Source organism: Triticum dicoccoides, chromosome 3B (assembly GCF_002162155.2).
Source record: "Triticum dicoccoides isolate Atlit2015 ecotype Zavitan chromosome 3B, WEW_v2.0, whole genome shotgun sequence".
NCBI lineage: Eukaryota > Viridiplantae > Streptophyta > Magnoliopsida > Poales > Poaceae > Triticum > Triticum dicoccoides.
In genome coordinates this window covers 234778955-234795255 of record NC_041385.1, presented here as the reverse complement: position 1 = coordinate 234795255, position 16301 = coordinate 234778955, and positions in this window count along the sequence as shown.

Sequence of the window (16301 nt, the reverse complement as noted above, 5' to 3'; positions counted from 1 at the left end):
CCCAGCAATCGCCGGACGGGCCTCGCCAGGAGCCCGGCCTGGCACCGGTCCATCCCAAGAAGAGGAGCTTAAGGCTGACTTCAGCCAATCGCCATTCACGATCAAGGAAGGAGCACGGGGCAAGCTCGTTGTGCCCCAGGAGAACTCGTGAAGGGAGGATAGCAGGCGCGCATGCTCGAGATGCCCAGCGAGGCGGGCCACTTCTCTGACTGGCCGAGTGGCAGGGGCACCGCTCGAGCTTGGTGCGCCAAGGGTCAGCAGCGAGGACAAAGCTTGGGGGGACGGCTCCATGGCCATCTCCATGAATTCAGCAGAATGGGCCCTGAAAGGCCGTGATCAGCTGCAAGAACAGAGAAATAAAGGAGCAAATAAAGAATACTTACTCGTCCATGGGAAAGTATTTCCTGCGTTTCAACAGGCGGGAAGGGAGATCGTAACCGTCCAAGGCCTCCTTCCTCTTGTGGAGGGCCTCGAAGTCTACGCGAAACCGGCCTAAGCACTCGGCGCAGGGGTCGGTCTGTGGCATGGAAGAGGCATCAAGGCGATCAGCGCTAAGGGGACCGGCCTGAGGGACGCCACTAGGCGCCGCCTCATGAGGAACGACCGGGTCCTCGGGGGCCCCAACCTCAGGAGCCGTAGGCTGCAACTCCTTGCCTGCCACTACTCCAGGACGGGCTTCAGGAGATTCTGCCTCCAGAGCTCCACGCGGCATCAACACCTCAACATCATCCCCTTCAGCTCCCAGCGGTTCTCGTCTCCCCGCTCCATCGCCTGAGACAGGGCCGCTTTGGGCGACCGGAAGAGCAACCACGGCGACAGGGTTCTCGCGGGGCCCCCTAAGGCTAGCCGGGCGCAGCCCCCACTCGTCGAAGCTGGGCATCTGCTTCACGAAATCGGCCCTGCCTGAACAAAGATACAAGAGCGCACCATCATGTCGAAGGCTGCCTGGGGAGGGATCGCCAGTCAGGACCTTGAGCACTGTCCTCAGCACTTCAGGCGCCAGGTCCTCCTCCTGGAGCCGCATGCGGTCATTGTGCCCTGCAAAGTCCCACATCCGGCGACAGTGGCGTTGGAGAGGAGCAATGCGACGCTGGAGGAACTCCTTCACCACCTTGGGCGCCGTCACGTTGAGCGCCCTCAAGCTCTCGAAGCGGCGCCAGACGAAAGCGAGCCGGGGGCTCATGAGCGCCTCATGACCCCAGCCTGAGTTGGGAACAGCAGGCAAGGTTGGGTGCGAGAGCAGGGGGCTGGGCACCCCAACATCCACATACAGCCACCGCTCTTTGAACTTGTCCACGGGGGGAGGAAGGCCGAAGTCGATCCCTGAAGCGGCCGTCTCTGGCACGGCAAGGAAGCTCACACACCCCGAGCATTGAGTGGGGTCGCTCAGGCGCAAAGAGAAGAAGTGGCGCAACAGGGCAACAAAAGGAGGAATTCCCATCATTGCCTCGCAAACAAAAGCAAAGACAGCCAGGAGGGTAATGGACTCAGGCCCGAGGAGCATCATGTGGATCTGATAATGGGAGAGCACCGCATTGAAGAAAGCAGAGAAAGGGGGAACCAGACCCGCCCACAAGGCGTCGACAAAGAACCGAACCTCCGTGACGACCCTATAAAAGGAAGCATGGGACGCAGGTCAGACCGTGGTCTGGCCGCACTCGTTGAAGATGGTGGCAAGAGTAGAACGGACCTTGCACAAGGCCTCGGGATTGAGTATGATTGACCGATCGACGGCAGGGTCCACCGCCGGAGGCGAGCGGGACGAAGGCGCGGGCTTCTTCCCCTTTTCCTTCTTTATTGGAACCATGGCGGACGAAAGAGGGGAGAGCTCAAGCCGGATTGTAGGTGGAGGTTGGAGCCGAAGGAAGAAGGAAGGGCGGGGAGCGTGCGGACGGCGAAAGAGGAATAGCTGTGTGCAACCACGGGTCCGCCTAGCCGGGCGTATAATGAGGCATCATGGGAAGTGGAGACGCCCACATCCAATCAATTGCCATGCGGCGCCCGAGGACGCATGCTGTTGGGGCCCGCGGCACTTCGCACTTGCCCCTTCGCTTCTCTGCTAAGCCAAGTCCGGGCGCGCACCTTGGGCCTAGGGGCTACTGTCGGTGTTCTGGGAACGGGGGTCCCCAGACTTGCCTGCCTGCGGCCTGCGGCGTGGCTCAAGTGGGGGACCAATGCAGCCCAGCTTCACCAGCTCAAGCTCAAGACCCTCGCGAGGGGCCGAGCCTCGCGGGGCGGACGATAGGAAGCTTCCTCAGGAGCAGCCTCCTCAGGCAGGCTCGCGAGGAGGCGGAGAGATCAAGGCAAGGTACCTCCCGAGGAGCCCGTGACGCAAGCCATGACGATCGAAGACCAGGCGGGCGCCGGCCTGCGCATTGTCCTTGTTTCCCCTTCGGTGCAAATGGGGCAAGCACAGGCCAAGGCATCAGGCAAAGGTTACCGTTTCGGTGCAACAAGACCAAGACCAGCAGAACCGCAGGACGGAGGTCATCGTGGATCCTAGGATGGCGTCACTGTCACAACCTTTGGCAGCCGAAGACCAACTTTAGTCAGGATAAGTGTACTAGATGTTCCCCTTCAAAATGGCCAATTGTTGGCGCCCTTCCCGCTCATTTTTTGGGAAGAGGCCCAGGGCCTCCATCTACAAATAGGACTAGCCACCACAGAGTAGGGGGGCATCAGATCTAGAGAACAGATCGACCAGAGGGAGAGAGAAGTGACTGAACTCACCCTAGCAGTTCATCGCACCAGCTCAAGAACACCCCTCACGAGGTTGTTCTCCCTTTGTACTGTTCATCATCAGCCCCTGAGGCAATCCACCACACCACACACTGGAGTAGGATATTACACCACAATGGTGGCCTGAACCAGTATAAATCTCGTGTCCTTTGTGTGTTCTTCCTTCTAGCCTAGATCCTTTGCGAGACTTCGATGCGTGAGCTGGTAGGGGAAAGATCTTCGTGCGCACCCCAGAGTTTGAACCTCAAGGGTCTACCGGAACCCAAAATCCGACAGGCGTGCCATCTTCCTTCGGACTTGGGTAGCCAATGGCGATATCCTCCGGGTCTAATTCAGGTAGTCAGGCCTTCGCCTGGCTTAGAGCATTTATTGCTCCGGCTCTTGCAGCTGATCGTCTTAATTCATTGATCCGTTGTGGAAGGACTGAAAGCTTACTCAAGACCCGTGGTAGGAGGGTTGGAATCTATTGGATAAGGCCACCGAAGCAAGTGTACGTTGTGACCCAGTGTACAATTGTTCCACCAAGGTATACATAGCTTTCAGCTTCGTCAGCATGTTGTGGTTTAAATTTGTGCTTCTGGGGCCTGTACAAAGCATACTTAGAAAAGTTAATTTCTGGCACATACTCTATTGCACGGATTAAGATATGAACACAACGGCAAGGTGACTTACTGAAGATAGCTGCGACCATTTGTGAAATATGGCGCTTTAGCCCGGACAATTCGCCAGTGACTTCTTCAAGAGCCGTTTCTGCTTTTTCAGCTTGGCTTATCAATGCGGTCTTCTCATCCGACCAGGCTTTCTTTTCAGTCTCAAAGTCTCTCTTTAGTTTATCCTGTTTAGAAACACTGAATTCGAACTTATTGTTGGCCTTCTCAAGTTCTGATTCTTGGAATTCAAGGTGACTCTTCAAATTGGTCACCTCAGATTCGAGTTGACTAGTGGTAGCCTGTGCAAGTATAAAATCAAGTAAGTTGTTTATGCAGTATTAAAGTCCCAAGCATTTTGCCAGCAACACTACTTGGCACTTGAGGGCTAATGTCTTGCAGAGTTTTTCTTTTCTACGACGGTTCATTATATGGTGATTCATATGAGTAAGTCCCAAGCATTTTGTAAACAATAACACTTGGCACTTGGGGGCTAATGCATATTGTTGTTTAAAGACCCATAAGAATTTCTCTATAAAGAGCCATCTCAACCATACTGGTTAAGCCGCACCTTGGGGACTACATGGTAAGCCGGAAGTTTATTCTTTCGTTATGTTGTTTCTAAGTCTACAGCATAAGTATCTTAAGCAGCAGGCTTGGGGGATAACATACTGAAGGATAAGGAACAAGACAAAACGGGTTATACATCGAATTTATGGTGCATCTGCTTCACCATGTCAACCTCAAGATTCTGGTTGTTGTGCACTTGGCTCATATAGCCAGAGAAGACATCTCCAATACTCATATGAGCATAACTGGTGACATCCATCTTGACTCGGCGCTAGTCCAGAAGTTCTTCCTTTGCGGGACATTTGGCCAGCATGGTTGGCCTCCCCTGGTCAACATGGCCGGTTCCGGTGATCTCGACATCAGCATTGGAAGGATCGGCTGTCCGGATTGGACTTGGAGGTTTGGGATTTTCTTAGTCAATAGTGCCTTGGTCAGTGGGCAGGTCACTAGGAGGTGACACATCTTCTGTTGGTTCAAGTGGCGGCTCATGAGTGCTTAACACCGGCATGGTTGTTTCAAGAGCCGGCTCATCAGCGGCGTCTCTTTCTTCAGCCGGTTTATTTTTTCTAGCCCTCTTGCTGGGTTTAGCTTGACCACTGCATTCAAACAAAAAGATTAATACAGAAGTAAGAAGATTACAATAGCTATAAAGGTGAGTGGCTTATTATAACCTGGTAAGTCTTAAAAGTCGGCAGATTGGACTGCAATGACTCGCTGGAGGGAGGGGAAGTATCCTGATAATCCGAGTTAGAGCAATTTAGTGGTTGACAAAAGAGACCCGCCAAGGGGTAAAACTTAGCTAAAATAGAGGTAACCTTGTTTTGGCGTTTCCTTGGAGTATTTGGTAAGCCGGAGGAGAGTTCTGCATCCTTGCTGGTCCGGGTCTGCCTCCGGCTCTCATGAATTTGCCGCTTCAAAGAAATTGAGGATCGTGATGAGCTAGAGGATGAGAAAATCTTACTTTCCGGGTCACTCTGCGGATTTTCTGTCTTGGCAAAGGCTCGGAGTCAGAGGAAAGGATAGTTACCTCGTCAGCCTTGCTACGGCTTGTCCCAGTGTCCTCCTGCTGATGATCAGTGTCAATAAGATGATTAAAGAATAAGCCAAGGGAGTCAAGGGCTACCTCTGACTCTGAAGAGCGTGACAGCCGAAGCAAGTCGGAAGCAGTAGCTTTCTTTCCCTTCCTTTGGGCAGCTTCTTTCCTGGCGGCTTTGTTTTCTTTCCTGGCTTTCTTTGCCGCTTCATGATCATATTTTACTTTCCAAAATTTATCACCCACCTGCAAGGATTAAGTATATTATGAGTATGGGTGAAGCATTAAGAAAATAAGGTAAACATTTTTATACGGGTGTTTTTACCTTTGGAGCCGGGTTGTCTTTGCAGAACAGGGCGAGACCCACTCTGCCACAATCCGCCAGACTCTCGTTGAGAAGAGATTTGGTCATGTCATCAACAACATGAGCAGGTAAGTCGACAGAGCTATGGCGCAGGGGGTCATTCTTAGCGCCGGTATATTCACACATTAAGACGGTACGGCGGCTCAATGGGATAACTCGCCAAGCAAGCCAGACTCGAACCAGGTCAATGCCCGTCAACCTGTTCCCCAACAGAGATTTAATCTTGGCCAGAGTAGGAGAGAGGGATCTGCGTTCTGCGGATGTAATCTTGTCGGGCAAATGATGATTGGCGTCAAGACGAAGGGCATGAAAGCCAGGCAGAGGATTCTCATCAGCTGGGGAGGTGTCCTTGCAGTAGAACCACGTCATGTTCGAATCTTTTGGATGGCTTGGCGGGTTGGCATAGGGGAAAAGTGCATCCCTGTGGCGCTGAATTGAAATCCTACCAAGTTCCAAGCTCTGATCGCTAGCACACTCTGTCTGGCGGTTCGAATAGAACAGCTCTCTGAAAAGTAGTAAGTTTGGTTCTTCGCCAAGATAAACTTTGTTGAACACTTGGAAGTTGCAGATGTTAGACACAGAATTGGGTCCAATGTCTTGTGGGCGAAGGTCAAAAAACTTTAGTACATCTCTGAAAAATTTTGAACCAGGAGGAGTAAAGCCCCGGTTCATATGATCTGTAAAGACAACCACCTCTCCGTCTTTGGGTTGAGGAATTTCTTCATCCGGGTTAGGAGCACGGTAAGGCATGACTTCTTTCTTTGGCAGATAGCCGGTTTTCACGAAGTCATCTAAAGTGATGTCAGTGACAATGGATTTCACCCAGTTCCAAGAAGTAGGTGCCTTGGGCGCCATTATGTTTGAAAGCCTAAATACAAGGTAAATAAGGCCGGTTCAAATTTAAGCCGGACAGGAGAAAATATTAGTGGAATGAAGCATGGCGACTTATGACGGGGCCTAATGGTTTAAGGATAGTTACATCCGGGTTACGTAAGCCGCCATAAGTGTTTTAAAGCCATCAGTGTTATTTCAACTAATAGGGGAAGTTCAGATTATTACTTTTTGAAGCCGGTAGTCAGAGCCGCCATGACTGGCAAGTCTAACAAATTATGGATTTTTTTCCTAAGTATAGGACAAACAAGTTTCACAGTTTCCAGTAATTATTTTGGATCAAACAAAGGTTCAGAAAAGAAAAATTACTAGACCTAAAAAAAGGACGCAGAGAAGTTCATATGCTACGGTGAGGTTTTCTTACAAGGGAAGGAAGTCCATTGCTAATCAAAATGAATGTGGAGCATGAACCGCATCAGATTTATGGGTTTTTTTGGATCTGACGAGGCCATGGCAAGAAAAACGCAAAAGCTTGGATGAACTGTGCCCGTACAGAGGAACGCGCCAGCCCTAATGCAGATCTATCGTGCGGAAAGGGGAAGAACTTACTGCGGAGGATCTGCGGAGGAGGGGCACTGATGTTTTCTGGTCAGGATCAGGTCGATGTAACAGCCAAGCTCGACGAGGACGAAGGGCGCAGTGGCGACGGCGGCGGAGCTCCAGTGGCAGATGGGGGCGAGAGGAAGAAGATGCGAAACGGAGAATGAGAAGAGACCTAGTCGGGTCTATTTATAAGGAAAAACCTGTTAAGTGGGCGCGAAAAATGAGGAGGCCGAAAAACATAGTTATCCAACTACAAAGGTGCCTCGATTTTCGGATGGTCATTAAGACAGAGATCCGTTGAGATGTATTGGACAAAACATACATTTATGACAGGTGACGTCATGGCGTGTTACCACAAATTCGAAGGATGACGTCATGGCGGGTTAGATGAACCATCTTAAGTAAGAAGCAGACAATTTTTTCTTAAATATTGAAGACTGACATGAACTAGTTCAAATCAGCCTGGGACCTAATGTTGGGGATATAACTACTAGGTATGACCCGCCAAAAAGGAGCCGGGTTATACCTACAAGCATTCCTGAAGACTGAAGCTCAAGCTTGAAGATGGCGGTTTAGTATAGGCCCAAAGGCCCAGAGGTGACTTAAGGCCCGTAGTGTTAAACCACCTTATTCATGTAACTTGTACTGTAAGGCAAGAAGTATTTAGAGACTGAGCTAGATACAGTCTATAAACTGGCCGGGACTCTATAGAGCCGCTGGGCGTCAACCTCAGTATATAAAGGGACGACCCGATGGCGGTTCAGGGTATGAAACAATAACTCGAGAGCTAGGTCAAGCGATTCTGCTTCCTGGTTATCGAGACATACATAATCCCAATCACAACTAGACGTAGGCTTTTACCTTCATCGTAAGGGGCCGAACTAGAATAAACCTCTCGTGCCTCTTGTCCTGATTAACCCCTTCAAGCTTCCTAGTTGCAATGGCTCCACGACTAAGTCCTTTCACTAGGACATCTGACGTGACAATTCCACGACAGGTTCAGTTAGAGCCAACGCCTCGCACACACGTGCGTACGTGTACGAGAGAAACACGCATCGCTCGGCCCCAACCGCCCACCGTGATTTCCAGCAAGGACCAAAGGAAGGATTTTTGGTGCGTCCCCTATCCTGCAGGCTGGGCCATGAAGAGAGGAAACAAGAAGCTCGGGCCCAGAGCCCCCTTGCAGCACCTTGGAGGTCGGAGACGGCCCCGCGCCCCGTGTTGGGCTCGAGCACTGGGGGCTATGTGCTGGGGCCAAGCCAGGATCCTCGGAGGCGCTGGCCTCCCGAGGTTTCGTCGTCACGGAAACCCTGCAAGGCCCTGGTCAGGAGAGAACACGGCACGCAAGGAATCGAGAGCGAAGGTACTTACTCGTCTGCGGCCACATATCTCCTCAGCTTCAACAGCCGATGGGTGCCATCGCTGTGGCACAGAGATCCCCTCCTCTTCAGAAGCGATTCAAGACTCAGGCGGGGCCGATCGGACCCCCGCGGGCGTCCCTCGGGAGGAGGAGCGTTCGGCTGGGCGTCCGGGGCAGAGGCCCCAAGAGCAGGAGTTCCTAGCGGGGTCTTCTGGCCAACGGCTCCGGAGCCAGCGGCGGGCACCTCACCATCGGCAGCCACCTCGAAGCCATCACCCCGAGCTTCAGGAGCCTCTGCCTCTGGAGCATCAGGTTGCGCCGACCCCATGGCGGCCCTCCTCTGGGCCTCGGGAGTCCTGGTCGCCCGGTCCCCCATCGATGTCGGGCCTCCGGAAGAACCCTCAACAGCTGTTGGCAACGGGCGCCCCCTGCTTCCACACTTGGGGCGCATGTGGCAGGATCGAGTAGCAGGGGAGCCACGAAGACGGGGTTCTCGAGAGGCCCCTCAAGGCCCTCCGGGAGCAACCCGCACTGGTCGAATAGGGGCATCTGCCCCACGAAGGCCTTCTTGTTTGAGCACTAATAGAGAAGGCAGCCATCTCCAGGAAGGTTGGCGGGCTCGGATTCGCCCGTCAGGAGTTTAAGCACCATGCTCAAGGTCCCAGCAGTCAGTGACGGCCTTTGCAGCCTCATGGGATCTTCGACGCCAGCAAGGTCCCACATTGGGCGAGAATGGCGCTGGAGGGGAGCGACGCGCTGCCTGACGAATTCCTTCACCACCATCGGCGCTGTCACCTCCAGCTCTTGCGACCTCACCAACCTCTTCTAGACGAAAGTAAGGCGTCGGTCGAAGAGCTTCGCGTGGCCCCAACTGGAGCTGGGCGAGGCTGGCGCCCCAGGAGTCAGGAGCAGGGGGCTGCACATGCCAGCCTCCATAAGCAGCCACTGCTTCCGGAACCCCTTCGCAGCACGGGAAATCTCAAAGTCGATCCCCGAGCTGGCGGTTGCGGCCACAGCTTCTAAGGTCACAATCCTGAGCATTGGCGAGCATCGACCAACCGGAGTAAGAAGAAATGGCGAAACAGGGACACGGAAGGAGTAATGCCGACCATGGCCTCGCAAAGGAAGGAGAAGACAACGAGAAGGATAACAGAGCGGGGATCCAGATGTAGTAAGTGGATCTGATAATGCGAGATTACATCGTTGAAGAAGGGAGAGAATGGGGGAATCAGACCCGCAAGGAGAGTGTGGAGATAGATGGGGATCTCAGTGGCACTCATCTCACCCACACGCCAAGACACAGGACGGACGGCTGTTGCCTTCCACTCATTGGAATCCGCTGCAAGGGCATGGCAGACCTTGTCCAGCCCCTCCTGGTTGATCATCGTCCACCTCTCAAGAGCTGGCTCCAAGGCCAGCATGGGCCCTGCCGGGGCGCGTGGCTTCCCCTTCTTCCTTCTAGGCTGTGGGTCCATGACGGAAGCCAGAAAAAGGGGCGAGGTGCCGACACCGGATCTAGGCACAGAGCTACAAGATTGGGAAAAGGAGAAACAAAGGACGAGCGTGACAATCTGCGAGGGCGATCTGTTATGGCAACGAGCGACCACTAGGCCTGGCGGATATCAAGACCACGTGGGGAAGTGGAGACGCCCACGTCCCATGAATCGCCACACGTCATCAAGGCCGCAGGCGGTTAGGGCCCGTGGCGCTCCGCACTTGCCCTTTGGATTTGCCTGGAAGCCAAGTCCGAGCGCGCCTTGGGCGGGGGCTACTGTCGGTGTTCTGGATATGGGATTATCCAGACCTGCCTGCCTGCGGCCCACAGCATGGCTCCATCGACGGCCTGGCATGGCCCAGCTTCGACATCAACAACTCATGACCCTCGCGAGGGGCCAAGCCTCATGAGGCGGACGACACGAAGACCCTCGAGGGGATCGGCCCCCTCAGGCTGGCTCCCGAGGGGCGGAGAGTTCTATGCAAGTTGCACCTCATGAGGCTCAGCTGACGTGAGCCATGACGACCAAGCCCAGGCGGGCGCCAGCAGGCACAGAGCCCCAGTTTCCTCTTCAGTGCAAGGGACGCAAGCCACCGGCGCAGAGTCCCGAGGAATCAGCCAAAGGTTTCCATTCTTGTGCAACGAGACCAAGACCGCACGACAGGATGGAGGTCATCACCAAGCCCACCGCAGCATCACGACCAGGGGATTTTTGCAAGAGAAGACCACTTTTGTCAGGATAAGTTGTACTACTTGTCCCCTTTCAAGTCCGACCATTGTGGGATCTCTTCCCGCCAACATTTGGGAAGAGGACCAAGGCCACTATAAATAAGACTTAGCCAGCACCATAGAGAGAGATCTGGCTCGCATCGCACCAGCTCTCTTGAGCTCAAGAACACCTCACCTCCTGAGGCCAGTTCATCCACTGTACTAGTTCATCCTTAGCCCTTCGAGGCAATCCACCAAAATGGTGGAGTTGGGTATTACACCGCAAGGTGGCCCGAACTAGGATAAACTACTGTGTCTCTTTGTCTCTTTGGGCCCATCGTGCTAGGCTTAGGAGGAACGCGAGTAGGTAGGTTGGGTAGGTTGAGATCTCTGCATGCACCCTAGAGTTTGAACCTATCAATGGTTTGTGGAACCCGTAATCCGACAACTATTTGTCTACTATCTGATTAATCTCGAGTGTCTACTATGAGTTTCATGTTGGGTGGAAACAAACATTAAAGGAGCCACTATCTGTTTTTTTAACTAAAGCTATTATCTTCCTACTATCATTGGTTTTGGGTCTATCCATAGTTTGCCACCATCACTCTGGATCTGTGCATGCACTCCTTACATAATCTCACTATGTTTTATTCCAATGCATGTCAGTTATTGTACACAATCGAACTGAACATGTAGAGCAAAAGAGACGAGTCTTGATTGGCAATAAAATTTCATGCAGACGTCGCTCCATGGTGGGTGCAAAGGCAGCCCCCCCCAACTCATTTCGGATTGTAATCAAGAGGAAGCTAACTGTTCTGAGGGGGTTTCAGAAGGAGAAGACCACTCCTATTTACCCCCTGAGGTCTAAGCTCTTACTTGGCATGGTGATGTTGGTAATATCATGCATATGGTGCCTTGCATTGCTTACTTTATACATCAAATATGTCATCTTCTTAGATTAGACATGCTTTGTGTGAATGCCGTCTGTTTAGTTTCTTTATCGTATATGTGAATCATTGATATGTCTCCGTCATATCTACTTTTCCAAACACTTTTGCCCTTGTTTTGGACTCTAACTTGCATGATTTGAATGAAACTAACCCGACTGATGTTGTTTTCAGCAGAATTGCCATGGTGTTATTTTTGTGCAGAAAGAAAAGTTCTCGGAATGACCTGAAAATCCACGGAGCAACTTTTCAGATTTAATAAAAAATACTGGCGAAAGAAATAGTGCCAGGGGGCCCACACACTGTCCACGAGGGTGGGGGGCGCGCCCCCTCCACCTGGGCGCGCCCCTACCTCGTGGGCCCCCTGGATATCCACTGACCTCAACTCCAACTCCATATATTTGCTTTCACGGAGAAAAAAATCAGAGAGAAAGCTTCATCGCGTTTTACGATACGGAGCCACCGCCAAGCCCTAATCTCTCTTGGGAGGGCTGATCTGGAGTCCGTTCAGGGCTCCAGAGATGGGGATTTGTCGCCGTCGTCATCATCAACCATCCTCCATCACCAATTTCATGATGCTCACCGTCGTGCATGAGTAATTCCATCGTAGGCTTGCTGGACGGTGATGGGTTGGATGAGATTTACCATTTAATCATGTTAGTTTTGTTAGGGTTTGATCCCTAGTGTCCACTATGTTCTGAGATTGATGTTGCTATGACTTTGCTATGCTTAATGCTTGTCACTAGGGCCCAAGTGCCATGATTTCATATCTGAACCTATTATGGTTTCATGAATATATGTGAGTTCTTGATCCTATCTTGCAAGTCTATAGTCACCTACTATGTGTTATGATCCGACAACCCCGAAGTGACAATAATCGGGATACTTCTCGGTGATGACCGTAGTTTGAGGATTTCATGTATTCACTAAGTGCTAATGCATTGGTCCGGTTCTCTATCAAAAGAAGGCCTTAATATCCCTTAGTTTCCATTAGGACCCCGCTGCCACGGGAGGGTAGGACAAAAGATGTCATGCAAGTTCTTTTCCATAAGCACGTATGACTATATTCGGAATACATGCCTAAATTACATTGATGAATTGGAGCTAGTTCTGTGTCACCCTATGCTATAACTATTACATGAGGAATCGCATCCGACATAATTATCCATCACTGATCCAATGCCTACGAGCTTTTCACATACTGTGCTTTGCTTATTTACTTTACCGTTGCTACTGTTACAATCACTACAAAACTTCTACTGTTACTTTTGCCACTGTTACCGTTACTTCCATACTACTTTGCTACTAAATACTTTGCTGCAGATACTAAGTTATCCAGGTGTGGTTGAATTGACAACTCAACTGCTAATACTTGAGAATATTCTTTGGCTTCCCTTGTGTCGAATCAATAAATTTGGGTTGAATACTCTACCCTCGAAAATTGTTGCGATCCCCTATACTTGTGGGTTATCAAGACTATTTTCTGGCGCTGTTGTCATGGAGCATAGCTCTATTCTTTGAGTCACTTGGGATTTATATCTGCTGGTCACTATGAGGAACTTGAAAGACAAAAGAACTAAGATTTTTCCCTCAACTACGAGGGGAGGTAAGGAACTGCCATCGAGCTCTGCACTAGATTCTCCCTCTGTTTTGAGTAAGCTTGCGACACCTAAACCTCCTACTGCTATGAATTCTGATATGTCGCATGTTATTGATGATGCCACTTCTACTATGCATGATACTTATGATGAAACTACTTCTATGCTTGATACTACTGTGCCATTAGGTGAATTTCTTGATGAACAACTTGCTAGGGTTAGAGAGAATGAAATTATTGAAGATGAAATTATTGAAGATAGTGATGATGAAGGTTCTCCCCCTAAATATGAATTGCTTGTTGTTCCAGAGGGTTATGTTATGGATGAAGAAACTACTAGAGTTATTATTGCTTGCAATGATAGATCTGATCTTAAGAAGTTATTAGCTAAATGGAAACAGAAATCTCTAAATGCTAGAATGAAATATGGCCCTGCTTTTGCTACTTCACCTATCTTTGTTACTGATAAGGATTATGAATTCTCTGTCGATCCTGAGATAATTACTTTGGTTGAATCTGATCCTTTTTATGGCAATGAATCTGAAACTGTTGTGGCACATCTTACTAAGTTAAAAGATATAGCCACCTTGTTCACTAATGATGAGAAATCTCGCTACTATTATATCCTTCTGATATTTCCATTCTCATTAAAGGGTGATGCTAAAACTTGGTTTAATTCTCTTGATCCTGGTTGTGTGCATAGTCCCCAGGATATGATTTATTACTTCTCTGCTAAATATTTCCCTGCTCATAAGAAACAAGCTGGCTTGAGGGAAATATATAATTTGTGCGAATTGAAGAAGAGAGTCTCCCACAAGCTTGGGGGAGGCTTCTCCGATTACTTAATGCTTTGCCTGATCATCCTCTTAAGAAAAATGAAATACTTGATATCTTCTACAATGGACAAACCGATGCTCCCAAGGACCACTTGGATAGTTGTGCTGGTTGTGTTTTCAGGGAAAGAACAGTCGATCGAGCTGAATTGTTATTGAATAATACATTGACTAATGAAAATAATTGGACTCTTCCTGAGCCAATTCCTGAGCCAATTGAGCCAACTGCTGATCCTATTCCTAAACCAATTCCGAAGAAGAGGGGTGTTCTATTTCTCAGTCCAGAAGATATGCAAGAGGCAAAGAAATCTATGAAAGAGAAAGGTATTAAAGCTGAAGATGTTAAGAATTTACCTCCTATTGAAGAAATACATGGTCTTAATCGACCACCTATTGAAGAAACAAATTGTCTTGATAACCCGACACAGGTAGTGAAGGTAAATTCTCTCTATAGATATGCTAAAGTTGAAATCACCTCTACTAAGTTTCCTAGCCAATGTTTAGATGAATTTGATGACTTCATGGATAGGCAAGAAAATTTTAATGCTTATGTTGGTAGAGAATTAAAGAGTAATGCTTACATGATTGGCCGCTTGAGTGATTATATGGATAGAGTTAAAGGTGAACTTAAACTCATTAGTAAATATGCTTCTATGGTTACCACTCAAGCAGAATAAGTACTTAAAGCCCAAAGTGATTTGATCGATGAATTAAATAATAAACATGATTTTGCTGTTAGAGTGGCTACTAGAACTGGTAAAATGACTCAGGAACCTTTGTATCCTGAAGGCCACCCTAAGAGAATTGAGCAAGATTCTCAGAGAAATAATTTAAATGCACCTAGTCCTTCTAAAAAGAAGAAAAATAAAAATGATAGGACTTTGCATGCTTCTAGTAAACCTGCTGTAGACACACCTGAGAATCCCAATGATATTTCTATTTCTGATGCTTAAACACAATCAGGTGATGAACATGAACCTAGTGATAATGTCAATGATAATTTTCATGTTAATGCTCAACCTAGCAATGATAATGATGTAGAGATTGAACCTGCTGTTGATCTTGATAACCCACAATCAAAGAATCAACATTATGACAAGAGAGACTTTGTTGCTAGGAAGCACAGTAAAGAAAGAGAACCATGGGTTCAGAAACCCATGCCTTTTCCTCCTTATCCATCCAAGAAAAAGGATGATGAGGATTTTGAGCGCTTTGCTAAAATGATTAGACCTATCTTCTTACGTATGCGCTTAACTAACATGCTTAAAGTAAACCCTTATGCTAAATACATGAAGGATATTATTACAAACAAAAGAAAGATACCAGAAGCTGAAATTTCCACCATGCTTGCTAATTACACTTTTAAAGGTGGAATACCTAAGAAACTTGGAGATCTAGGGGTACCAACTATACCATGCTCCATTAAAAGAAACTATGTTAAAACTGCTTTATGTGATCTTGGAGCCAGTGTTAGTGTTATGCCTCTCTCTTTATATCGTAGACTTGAATTGAATAAATTGACACCTGCCAAAATATCTTTGCAAATGGCTGACAAATCAACTGCTATACCTGTCGGTATTTGTGAGGATGTGCCTGTTGTGGTTGCAAATGTCACTATCTTAACGGACTTTGTTATTCCTGATATTCCCGAGGACGATTGTATGTCGATTATCCTTGGTAGACCCTTTTTGAATACTGCAGGGGCTGTTATTGATTGCAACAAAGGCAATGTCACTTTTCATGTTAATGGTAATGAGTATACGGTACACTTTTCGAGGAAACAACCTCAAGTTCATAGCATCAATTCTATTGGAAATGTTCCAACTATCATTATTGGAGGTTTTGAATTTCCTCTTCCTACTGTCAAGAAAAAAATATGATATTCTTATTATTCAGGATGTTCATATCCTCTTTGAGGTAACCTAGTGTTATTCGAAATTTGTCCGGTTCCATGTTATTCAGAATGAGTTTGTTAACAAGACTTGATCAACCCTGTTAGTGGATTCCTTTTGATGAGCATGACATGGATGAAGTTAGAAGGCACAACCTTCTGTACCCTCCTTTTACTTTATGTTATTTAGATTAAATAAAGCAAAAATAGTATTATCTGTCTGTTTTCTGAATTATCCATGCAATAAAAAATATCCTGAAAATAAAAGTTGTCCAAATGCCCTGCCAACTTAGTATGATTTTTTCTGGAATATTTGAGAATATTTGGCACTGAGAACACAGCAGGGGGAGCAAGCACCTGGCCACGAGGGTCCAGGACGCGCCCACCCCTACAGGGCGCACCCGCCTGCCTCATGGGCCTACGGTGGCTCCCCTCCACTTATTCCTGCACCCACACACTTCATCTTCCTCCCAAAAAAATCACCATCCAGCTAAAGCACGAGTTCTAGTTCATTTTGTTGCGATTTTCGATCTCCTTGCTCAAAGCTCCATTCACAAAAGTGCTTTGGGTGATTGTTCCTTGGTATGTGACTCCTCCAATGGTCCAATTAGTTTTTGTTCTAGTGCTTTATTCATTGCAAATTTGTGCTGCCTAGGTGACCCTGTTCTTGAGCTTTCATGTCA